Here is a 12,627-nt window from a genome sequence, read left to right as displayed (position 1 = left end):
GCAGATTTGTTGACTGGAAGCTTTTTTTCCCCCCTATTTGTCACATTTTTGGAGTTATTTTGGACCTATCCTCTCATGTCTGAGCCCCTTTTTGTTTATAATGTGTCCATACAGGGTGTCCCTAAAGTCTGGACACATAGGAAATCTCATTAACTGTGCATGTTTTTGCCTCCACAGATTAAATATGGCTTTGATGAAAGAAGAAAGAGTTGAACTGGTACTTCTCTGTGGATGTGAAGGATGGACATATAGAAAGATAGCAGATGGATTTAATGCACGTCATTAAAGGAGGATTCCACTTGGCTTTTCCATGGTGGCGATGGTGGTTAAAAAGTTTAAAGAAGAGGCAGTGTCATGGACAAACTGCATTCTGGACGACCAAATGGATCAGAAACTATAAAGGATTGGTCGTGGCTAAAATTCATGCTAGCCCCAAAAAATCCCTTCTCTAACCCTAACTCTATCTTTCTGTAAGTCCATCCTTCACGTCCACTGAGAAGTACCAGTTCAATTCTTTCTTCTTTGGACAAATTCATATTTAATCTGTGGAGGCAAAAGAACTATAGTTAATGAGATTTTCTGTGTGTCCAGACTTTAGACACATCCTGTATAATGCTGCCTTTGGTGACTTTTAAAACCTTCTCTCACAATTAAATTTAAAACCTAGAAATATCTCAGGAACAGCAAAGATCTTTCTTTTGCAGTGTTTTTCTCTCACACATCATCAGTCTGTAGACTCAGTGGGAAGTTGTTTTGAATCTGTATGGCGTCTATTGCACGTCATTCATAATTCATTAAGTGTAACAGTTAATTTCAGTTATTTAGAGGTGCAGAATCCACAAACAACTGGTTACCAAATCAATAAAAACTTGGTTAACATGTGCACATAAGCACATAAGACCAATGGGAAACATTGTAAAAAAATTAGTGAAATTTCTCCACATTTTTTCCTAGTCCAAAACCAAATTTGGTCCCGAACCCATTGGAGAACCCAAGAAAAAATGGTGGAATTTGTTTAACAATAATTCTTAAGTGAGGACTGCTTGGTCTTTGTCAATCAGTCGGTACGATGCTTCAATTAAATGGTTATTTTCTTGATATTTCATCTAAACATTCAGGTACAAACAATCGAAAGTTTTTCTGTCATGTTTGTTAACATTTTCCGACAAGTTTTCTTTAGCGAATGCAGTGATGATGAAGTTCCAGAACTCCTTAATTTCATGAAGCCTTCAGGTAGTCTCTGTATTTTCTTCAACGTTCGTCTAATCCTGTATGCATGGTCACATTGTGTCCAGCCTTCACCAACATGGTGCATATGTGACATGTCTTGCCATGTTCCTGCAAACGGGTTCCGGATCTGTTTGTTAAACCATAATTCTTACAGTTAGCGGTTACTGCAGTGTAGCCTGCATGGCCTCTGACAGTCATACAGTTTGTCCAACAGTCATTTTCAACCACATGTACAAAACACGTGTGCACAGAGCTGCTAAGAAACCCTGCGAAATTCTCAGACTACCAAAGACAAACACACAGACATGATGCTCAGTGTGTAGAAACAACATTTTTGTGTTATTCAGGTGCTGCCATCCAAAAATATCAGCGCCTCAGTGTAGATGATCGCTATGTTTTCCATTTAGTTGGAGCACATGGCACCATTCATAGTAATAATAAAACAAAACTAGAACATTCTATTGGCATTAAAGGGACAGCACTGGACTGGTTTAAATCCTACTTATCAGACAGGTTCCAGTTTGTGCATGTCAACAATGACTCTTCTGAGCATACTAGGGTTAATCATGGAGTTCCTCAGGGTTCTGTCTTAGGACCAATACTGTTCACATTATACATGCTTCCCTTAGGCAACATTATTAGGAAGCACTGTATTAATTTCCATTGTTATGCTGACGACACTCAATTGTATTTATCTATGAAGCCAAATGAAACTAATCAGCTAGCTAGACTGCAAGATTGTCTTAAGGACATAAAGACCTGGATGACCTATAATTTCTTACTACTAAATTCAGACAAGACTGAAGTCATTGTATTTGGCCCCAAACATCTTAGAGAATTGCTTTCAAAGCATATAGCTACTCTGGATGGCATTACATTGGCCTCCAGTACTACTGTGAGGAACCTCGGTGTTATCTTTGACCAGGACATGTCCTTTAACTCGCACATAAAACAAATCTGTAGGACTTCCTTTTTCCACCTGAGAAATATTGTGAAAATCAGAAACATCCTGTCTCAGAGTGATGCAGAAAAACTAGTCCATGCATTTGTTACTTCTAGGCTTGACTACTGTAATTCCTTATTATCAGGTTGTCCCAATAGCTCTCTGAAACATCTACAGCTGATCCAAAATGCTGCAGCCAGAGTACTGACGGGAGTTAGCAAGAGAGATCATATTTCTCCTATATTGGATTCTCTTCATTGGCTTCCTGTTAAATCTAGAATAGAATTCAAAATCCTTCTTCTGACATATAAAGCTCTTAACAACCAATCTCCATCATATCTTAAAGACCTGATAGTACCATATTATCCTAGCAGAACTCTTCGCTCTCAGACTGCAGGCTTACTTGTTGTTCCTAGAATCTCTAAAAGTAGAATGGGAGGCAGAGCCTTCAGTTATCAGGCGCCTCTCCTGTGGAACCAGCTCCCAGTTTGGGTTCGGGAGGCGGACACCCTCTCTATTTTTAAGACCAGGCTTAAAACCTTCCTTTTCGACAAAGCTTATAGTTAGGGCTGACTGGGGGACCCTGACGGGGTATGCTTGTGTTTTCATTTGCACAACTGACTTCCCCTCTTGACGTCCCTTTAGTTTGCCCCTAGTTATGCTGCTATAGGCCTAGACTGCTGGGGAACCTCTCTTGATGCACTGAGCCCTTCTCTAACTACCTATGTATTTACTATATATACCATTATTGCATTACATTCACTCTGTTTCTTTCTGTGTCCTTTCTCCGAGTGTCCCTGGTCCCAGAGCTGGATGCTGGATGCTTCAGATGTGTGGCTGTGTTTTATGGTCCTTGTGTCCCACCCCCCACCTCTCTATCTCTACCCCTCTATCTCTACCTCTACCCCTCTATCTCTACCTTTCTACCTCTTCTGTCCCTCTCAACCCGCCCGGCCAGCAGGCAGATGGGTCCCCCCACATTAGAGCCGGGTTCTGCTCCAGGTTTTTTTCCCTGTTAAAAGGGTGTTTTCCTTGCCACTGTCGCCTTTTGGCTTGCTCTGGGGGTCAGGCATATGGGTTCTGTAAAGCGTCTCGAGACAATTTGACTGTAATTGGCGCTATATAAATAAAATTGAATTGAAAATTGAATTGAACTGAGAGCTCTCAGCAGTTTTCTACCCATTTAAGAACAGGACAAACCGAACAAGCTGTTGTATCGATTTGTCCACGATTTCCTCTCATGTGTCCATTTTAAGGAGTTTGCAGTCAACCGAGGCCGACTCAGAATCACTCCCACCGGGAAGATCTGTGAAGAAAGGTCCACCCGGCTGGTCCAGAAGCTCCGGTCCAGCAGAGCAGCGTCAGGATGGAGACGTAACCGGGTGAGTTAACTAGAGAGGCGACACATTCACATAGAAAATCCAACAATTCCTTCTGTTTTTACAGTTTGTGACTCTGGTAAATGGTGTCATTTTTCAAAGCTGGTGGGTTTTGGGCTTCACAGATTGAACCTAAATGCTTTTCTTAAACAAACTGCTGAGCTGCTGCACAGTGAAATGTTTGAGTGGAGCTCAGGATGAAAGCATCAGAGCTGTTTTACATGTTTTTATGTTCAGCTAATATCATTTCCTCTGGACAATGTTTGTGGTGTTAGAAGTGGACGTTTGTAGGGAGTTTTCAGTTGTAATACTTAAATGCATAAATATTTGCAGTGGTGGTTTCACTGCAAGCATCTACTGATGTCACCAGTGAAGTAAATAAAAACAGCATTTGTTGAACTTTACGCCTCTCAGTGTCTGCAGTTAGTTTAGCTGAATCAATTCAAAGATATTTCTATTTTTCTACATGACAGGAATGTCAGTGAAATCCAAATGCTAAGAATAAACAAGTGATCTGCCTGGTCACAGATCCCACTTTAATCCAAAATAAAGACTTTGCAAGGAAATGAACTTGAAATATGAGCCACCAGTAAAAGTTGTGATCAGACAGAAGGGCCTGTATTTTATCTTTGGAGAAGTTTAACATGTAAGTTTGTGCAGCTGATCAGTGGTGAGGCCTGTGGATGACTGGAGATGTGTGTGGACACTTAGACGAAGCAGCAAATGTGTTGAAAATGAGTTGTCTTCTCGGAGTCTTGAAGATGTTTTGTCAGAGCTAAGAAAGAAGTAAGAGATCCTGCAGGTGATTGTTGAGTGGTGTTGAGGAATTTGAATGTAGAGGAATAGCAAAGAGATTTTGAAGATATTTAAGCCATAAGTTGTATTTTATTTGTTTGCTGTTCTCTCCCATTTGTAGTGAAGAGAAGTGATTTGACATGAAGAATGTGATTTGTGTGGCTTTGAAATTGTGTTAAAATGTAAAAATGAGTGATGAGGAGAAGAGTGTGACTTTTTAGTATTGTGTTTTTTAGCGTGTTCTTTAAAAGTTGTAGGTAGATTATCTTCTTTTTTTGATTTTGTGGATTGTTTTTTTTTCTTTCAGTGTTGATGTCACCGCCTTGACAAATAGAAGAAAAGCCTGTATTTGGGTATGTAGGACTGGTAGTCCAGAGGTAGTGGTGGTGGTTTGGAACCTGGAGAGTGCAGGTTTGATCCCCCACCCTGCTCAAGCTTTTTTTTTACATTTGGGCAAAAATCTGCCTTCCTGCCTTCCTGCCTTCCTGCCTTCCTGCCTTCCTGCCTTCCTGCCTTCCTGCCTTCCTGCCTTCCTGCCTTCCTGCCTTCCTGCCTTCCTGCCTTCCTGCCTTCCTGCCTTCCTGCCTTCCTGCCTTCCTGCCTTCCTGCCTTCCTGCCTTCCTGCCTTCCTGCCTTCCTGCCTTCCTGCCTTCGTGCCTTCGTGCCTTCGTGCCTTCGTGCCTTCGTGCCTTCGTGCCTTCGTGCCTTCGTGCCTTCGTGCCTTCGTGCCTTCGTGCCTTCGTGCCTTCGTGCCTTCGTGCCTTCGTGCCTTCGTGCCTTCGTGCCTTCGTGCCTTCGTGCCTTCGTGCCTTCGTGCCTTCGTGCCTTCGTGCCTTCGTGCCTTCGTGCCTTCGTGCCTTCGTGCCTTCGTGCCTTCGTGCCTTCGTGCCTTCGTGCCTTCGTGCCTTCGTGCCTTCGTGCCTTCGTGCCTTCGTGCCTTGCTTATGGGTAAATCTCCTTGTTTTCCTTTTTTCCAGGATCCAATCCAATCCACTCCAGTCCAGTGACACTCCACACCACAGCGGGGATTCAAACCGTGACCACCCACATGACAGACACACACCCTCTGTGTGAGCTATCTGTCACACAAGGTCCCTGGTGGAGTTTGTTGTAATGATGGTTGCAAGAGGTTGTCATGCAGCCAAAGTGTAAAAAGAGCCTTGAGCTGGATTCAAACCAAGGACCTCTTGGATGAGAGGCAGATAACTTACCACTGCACTATCCTTCCTACTGGGTGTAGCTGTTAGTTTTCGTAAATGATGGTACACAAAAGTATTAAGGAAGTGAAGATAATAAAGGTACTAAGGTACCGGGGAGGCAAAAAACTTACCTCTACACCACCTGTCCTACAAGATGTTGCTCTAACTTTGCTTAAATGATGCTATCAATTAGTACTGGCGCAACCAAACGACAAATAAAAGGTGTGAGTGGAGATCTGAATCATGTCAGGTTTGTTTCTGACACTGAATACACCTGATCTCATCTGATCTGCAAAGCTAAGCAGGGTTGAGCCTGGTTAGTATTTGGATGGGAGACTACCTGGGAATACCAGGTGCTGTAAGCTTTTTACTTCTCCTCACAACCTGAACAACACACTGCTAGCGACAGCTATCAACTAAAACCTCTTGGTTTCTTTATTATACACTCTATGAGGTGGATAAGCTGCAGCTCATGCTGATTTATTGCTGCTTCTGGTTGGAGCCAAAGAACAAAGGCTTCACCTGTTGGAGCAGCTGATGTCCTGCAGCCTCTTCACCACAGAAAGCCTCTGACAGCTTCAATTCTTTACACTCTGACTGCAAGACACCAATCACATAGGAACATTTACATGTATGGAACAAAGAGCTGAGCTGACACTCAACATATGTTTGAGCCTTTATTGATAAAGACATTCAAACATGTCTAGAGATAGAACACCAACGCACGGTGTAAGAAAGGTCAGAACAGACTTCACCTGCTCAGGAAACTGAGGTCCTTCGGGGTGCAGGGAGCAATTCTGAGGACCTTTTATGGTTGTGTGGTGGTATCAGCCATCCTGTATGGACTGGTCTGCTGGAGCAGCAGCATCACGGCTGCAGACAGGAAGAGACTAAAGAAACTGGTTAAGAAAGCAAGCTCTGTCCTGGGCTGGTGGTAGACAGGAGGATGATGACAAAGCTGTTGTCTATCATGGAGGACATCTCCCACCCCCTGCAGGAAACAGGACCATCACCGGCAGCTCCTTCAGGGACAGACTGCTTCACCCACGATGTTTGAAGGAGGTCCTTCCTTCCTGCAGCAGTCAGACTGTGTTCAATCAAGCCTGCTCCCAGTAGTTCAGATCACCCATGAAGTAACTGCAATAAAATGTAAATAAGTCAATATGTGCAATTTCACAGGGTTTTTTTTTTTTACAAGCATTTCTATTTCTTCTCTAAGGAGAAAGCATCTATTTATATCTGTGCACTGAGTGCTGTTTTTTTTTTTTTTTTAACTTTTTTTCCTATCTGCTACTGCCACACTGAAAATTTCCCCACTGCAGGATCTACCTATCCATCCATCTATCTATGGTCCATCTACCTCCCTACCTATCTATCCATCCATCCATCCATCCATCCATCTCTCTCACAGATGTGGGGGTTGATTCACCTGTTCTCAATCACCTTAATCCACGAAGGCCCGGTTCTTCATTCTTCCGCTCTCTGCCAGACCACAGACTTTGAAACCAGAACCTTTCTCCTACAATTAGTCTGGTTTCCCCTTTTTGTTTTCACCTTGGTTTAGTTATCCTTTCTGTGTTGGTTTTAGTTTCATTCGTTAAATAAACTCCTTGTAATCTTTGACCTGTGTCTGCAGATGTCCTGTGACACCAATGATCCCATCTGATATTTAGCATGTTTTCAATTATTGGTCCCATTTCTTAACAAAAAAAAAAAAAAAAAAAGCCCCCTGAAATCTGATCAGATAAATGAATGTGAAACTACTTTGGGTCTGCTGCAGCTGCCTCCCTCTGATCTTTGTCCTGCCCACAGCACAATCTGATCAGTGAAACACTGAAGGACAACTTCAGCATGTAAAACATAAATAAGCAAAGGCTGCAACTCGTGATTATTTTAATTTTAACTTAACTTTATGTGCTGTTCAAAAACTTTATTTTTCCTGCAAATGTGTAGTGATTCCAAATCTTGGTTATTGATCTCCTTGATTACAAAAAAAATCTGTATCGACCCGGAAAAAAAACAAACATGTCAGGCACCCTATGATGTTAACTGTTTGCCTGAATGTTTTTGTTTAAAATCCTCAGTAATAACCTTTGACTGGTTGCTCTTAACCCTGTAAAACTCACTGCTGCAAAAATACAACATCAGCTTATTTTTTAATTACTATTTTCTATTATATATATCTGAAATAAACCCTAATCTGTGGGTCTGACAGCAGCGTGAGGTCAAAGAAGCTGCCATCAGCTGCTGCACTTCTGTCCGTCCAGCAGATGGAGCCATGGAGCTGCAGTGAAGTGAAGAGCAGCACAAGGCAACCACCACTTCCATCCACTGACGCATTCAATTTGACTGACGCTAATGTTTTATTGACTTCCAACCACTAAACCAATAAAAGCTGCAAGCAGCGTTGGACGGGTCCTCGCATCCAAGCGGCCCGGCTGGCCCACGCATATCCACCAGGAGGCACTGCAACTGAGAGAGTAAAGTTTCAGGCAGATTGGAGCATGTACAGGCTACTTACACAGCACTTCCTGTTTCATGGCGAGAAATCCAAAATGGCCGCCAAGTGGCGCAAACATGTGATTAGGGCCGGACTGTGATCATACATGTAAAATTTCAGGCAGATTGGAGCTGTACAGCCTGGTTACACAGCACTTCCTGTTTCATGGCGAGAAATCCAAAATGGCCGCCAAGTGGCGCAAAGATGTGATTAGGGCTGGACTCTGATCATACATGTAAAATTTCAGGCAGATTGGAGAATGTACAGGCTGGTTACACAGCACTTCCTGTTTCATGGCGAGAAATCCAAAATGGCCGCCAAGTGGCCCAAAGATGTGATTAGGGCTGGACTCTGATCATACATGTAAAATTTCAGACAAATTGGAGCATGTACAGGCTAGTTAGACATCACTTCCTGTTTAATGGCGAGAAATTCAAAATGGCCGCCAGGTGGTGCTATGACAGTGAGTCTATATCGACCTATGGATGTGATTAGGGCTGCACTCTGATCACACATGTAAAGTTTGAGGCAGATTGATGCATGTCCAGGCTAGTTAGACAGCACTTCCTGTTTCATGGCGAGACATCCAAAATGGCCGCATTCTGCTGGTCACCATGGCCACGCCCTGAGACTCTTGCAGAGTATTTTGATAACCTTTGATCAACCATGACTGGTGTCCATCCTGACCAAATTTGAGCTCTCTCGTGGTTACGGTGTTTGAGTTAATAGCTTTTTAAAATGTCCAAAAATGACAAAATGTCCAAAATATGAATCATATTTCAAAATGGCCGCATTCCGTGGCTCGCCATTTCCCACGCCTTTTTGGCACGCACGCGTGCCATTCCCCAAAAATATCAAATTTTTTGTGGGTCCTGATGTGTGTGGCGATTTTCATGCGTTTTCGTGAATGTTTAGGGCGTCAAAAAGGCTGATTTGGAGGCGGACGAAGAAAGTATAATAATAATAATAATTCCTAGGGTTTCAATAGGTTCCTCGCACCACTTCGTGGTGCTCGGACCCTAATGATCAAACAGAAAAAGAGTTTAATCACTGAGCTAAGATGAGATAATCCTTTATTAGCTCCACAGTGGGATGATTTGTAGTGTTAGAAAATAAACAAATACATATAAAAACTGTTAATAATGCAGAGATTTTTCTATATGTAGAGAATGTAGATATCAAACAAATTCCTGTGTAAAAGAAAACAGGATTATTCTACATGTAGAAAAACACTGACATTGCACAGATCCTGCAATAAGTGGAAAATACAGATAAAGCCATTTAAAAACGTGGTTTTGCAGTGATGTAGAAGTGTCCTCTCAGCGGTGCGAAAGCCTTTACACTTTAAATTGAGTGCAATAGCGCGAAGTTGCTTTTTAAATCTTTCTTTAAAGTTATTTTTAATCACAAGCTGATGTTGGGAGGAGCTCATCAGGCTCCATAAACAAGTTTACGAGTACAGAAGTCGTCTCTACACAGACTGCAGTTTATGTAAACTTACCGTCTGTACAACACACAAATGTGAGGTATCCTTTCATTTAGTCTTTGAATTTATGCTGTCCCTTCTTTGGCTCTTTCAGGGTTCCTGGTTAGAGATTTCTCATGATTGGTCTTGCTTTTCATAGAAAAAGATAAGCAGGTGGTGTGTTTTTAGTCATGTCCAATCAGGTAGTGAGTCTACTTGTTGATGTTAAACACTGCAGCTCACGTTTGTATAATGCATCTTCAAAAGTGCTTAAACAATGGAACTCAGTGTAGTTTTTGAGTGCAGCTTTTGTTTAGAGAATCAGACACATTGTACAGTTAATATTCTGTTTGCTCTGAGCATGAACTGTAGTGAACTGTAGCTTAAACACAATGTTATAGGAGTGAAATCTGTTTAAAATTAGGTGCAGCAAAACAAAATTATGTTCACAAACATGTCTGAGAGTCTTAAATCAAGCCTGTGTGTTCAACTTTTCTTGCACTTTTGACTTTAACCGGCTGGCAAAGCTGTTCATGGTCCCCTGGGAGACAGCAGAGGGAGAGACGGAGCGCCCGGTTACCGTCCACACCCGTTCATCCAGACTGCAGCGTGGAGAAACAACAGCTGAGCCTCGTCCACAAAGCCTGAAGTCCCTCCCTTCAGCCACAGCAGGAAAAAGCTCCTTTTTCACACTGTCTCGCTGCTGCTCAGAGAGGGAGGAGGTAACTTAATACGGGTTTTTTTCTTCTCCTACTGGAAGTTAAAGTCCATTTTTGGCCTCATTTCTGGGAGACATCACAGTCAAACATGCCAGTACTCCTAAAAGCTTTAAAAGGTTTTATATTTATTCTGCATTTATTGAGAAATGTTTGTTTGATTACGCCAGAAGCAGTGAATATTTAGTGACATATTTCACACAATTTTGCAAGTTCAATGCATCACAGTCAAATGTAAACCTATCAAGAGTCACGTTTGTCACTGCAGGCTTCTTTCTAATTCAAATAAATGCAAAGCTCTAATTAAAACTTCAATTGCAGACATTTCCCTGCATTATTTTGGCTGTAAATTTAGAAAATTTCACCAAACTACAGTTCAGCTTGGGCAATCTAAAATCTTGAATTGGTCAAGAGCCAAGGAATATCCGATGTTTGCACAGAAATCTGAGCTTGTTCACTTAGAAATAAATTTGACAAAGATGAAACTTTATACTTTTATTGAATGGTTATTTAATAAATAGATTGTTTTAGTGATAACAAGACACTTCAAATTACTTAAACCTAAATCCTAACTGAGACAACTTAAATTGACAAAAACCAACAAATATCTATTGATAGCTTGAGGAAGATTTTTTCAAACTAATCATCTTGTTGAGTCAATCTGTGATATTTGAACTATAATATTATATATTATATAATTTGAACTTTAAAATTTCCCATGAATCTTTCCGCAACATGACACTGCCGCTAGTACAGTATTAAACACTGCAAATTACCTAAACAGTAACTGACTCCCCCTAGTGGTGCAACCAGATACTACAGATAATTTGCAAGACATTTTCTGACATGCATGTCCTCTGTCTTCTGCCTTATCGATTAATATATTTTGAATTGTTTAATGAAGGTCAAAAGATTAACGATTAATCATCCCCGATATTCACAAAAGACTAGGAAATCTATGTTGCCTCAATGACTCAATTCAAGTTGAGGTAGCAAAAACCTAAAATCCTAGATGTATAGCACAAATTTTCTCATTTTTTTCTCAGTATCTTTTTTGTTTTTAAACCAATATACTAATTTGGAAGACATGCACAATATTCTGTGTTCACATAACTTAAAACTGGATTAACAGCACAGCAAAGTCAACTGCAAAGGCTTCATGCTCACTGTGTAGTTAACATGTTCAAGAGATGTTTACTATACGCTAGCGGAATAATCAGTCAACACCCTGGCTGAGTATTTCCACCTTGAAACTACAGTGTACCAATGAAACATGGACTCAAGACTGCAAGGTTCATACATAACAAACCTAAGCAACCAATTATGTCTCTATTATTATTATTTTCATTACCAATTGTGTCATTATTCTTCTCCATAATCAGTTTCTGGCTTGAAAATGTATGGCTAGATTACTCCACCATTGCAACAAACCATTGTGTAGTGTACAGTAGTTTTACAGGTGAGCTGGTGTGCTCGAGCAGGAATAATCAGGCAAAGCTGCATTTTATATTCATTTTATCATTATTTTAATTGGTAATATTTAAATTTCTCGATTAATAGCACTGTGTGGTTTGAAACTTAATAATTAGTATTGCTGTAATGTCTTTAATTGATATTTAGTAACATCAGGTATGAAGAAATATATATTCTATATTAATTTTCGCAGACAAGGGAGAAAATTGGGGTGCCAAGAAATTACAACGTGATCGATAACCTCCTTAAACAGTCTTCAGTTTTGACAGTTTGGTCAATCTTTGTGCAATACTAATGTTGTTGAAATGGGAAATGCTCTTTTAAGATGCATTTTTACTTTGAATTTTTGTGCACGTTACTTTTGTAATGTTGAGTACAATCTTTTTTTAATTTCCATTTTTATCCTTAAATTTTATATACTGTTTAATGAATACAAATACAGATAGACAATAATATAAATACAGTGCACATAAGTAAAATCTTTTTCGTAATGAGGCTTAATAGTTGAACTTGTGAAATTAATTTCTAATACCAATCTTATTTTAATTTTTATTTTGGAAAGTATTTTGAATACTTGTTGCTTTAAATGCATTTCTAAATATGATGCGAGTTTCAGACCTTCCTTGTACTAAATTATTTGATTTAATCCGATGAGTCATTCACTCCAATTAAACCAGTTCACACAGTGAATGCTTTTGTCGCCTCCAAGCGGAGAACCGGCTCCAGTGCACCGCGCCCCAAACCGGTAGACGCCCGCCGATGAAACCAACGCACCTTCAGCCATTATTACGACGTGATTAGCCTCCCTGAGAGTCGCAGGTACCGATACGCTGTTTGGCGAGTGGCTGAAATTGAGGGGGGCCTCGCAATTGCGGAAAGTCATTGGTCCAAACGTCACGGTGCCTAAATGTGATTGGCTGCGTGTCT

This window comes from Amphiprion ocellaris, chromosome 13, assembly GCF_022539595.1.
Source record: "Amphiprion ocellaris isolate individual 3 ecotype Okinawa chromosome 13, ASM2253959v1, whole genome shotgun sequence".
In the NCBI taxonomy this organism is placed as follows: Eukaryota; Metazoa; Chordata; class Actinopteri; family Pomacentridae; genus Amphiprion; species Amphiprion ocellaris.
The sequence above is the reverse complement of the archived record's forward strand: the minus strand, read 5'-3'. Positions refer to the sequence as shown.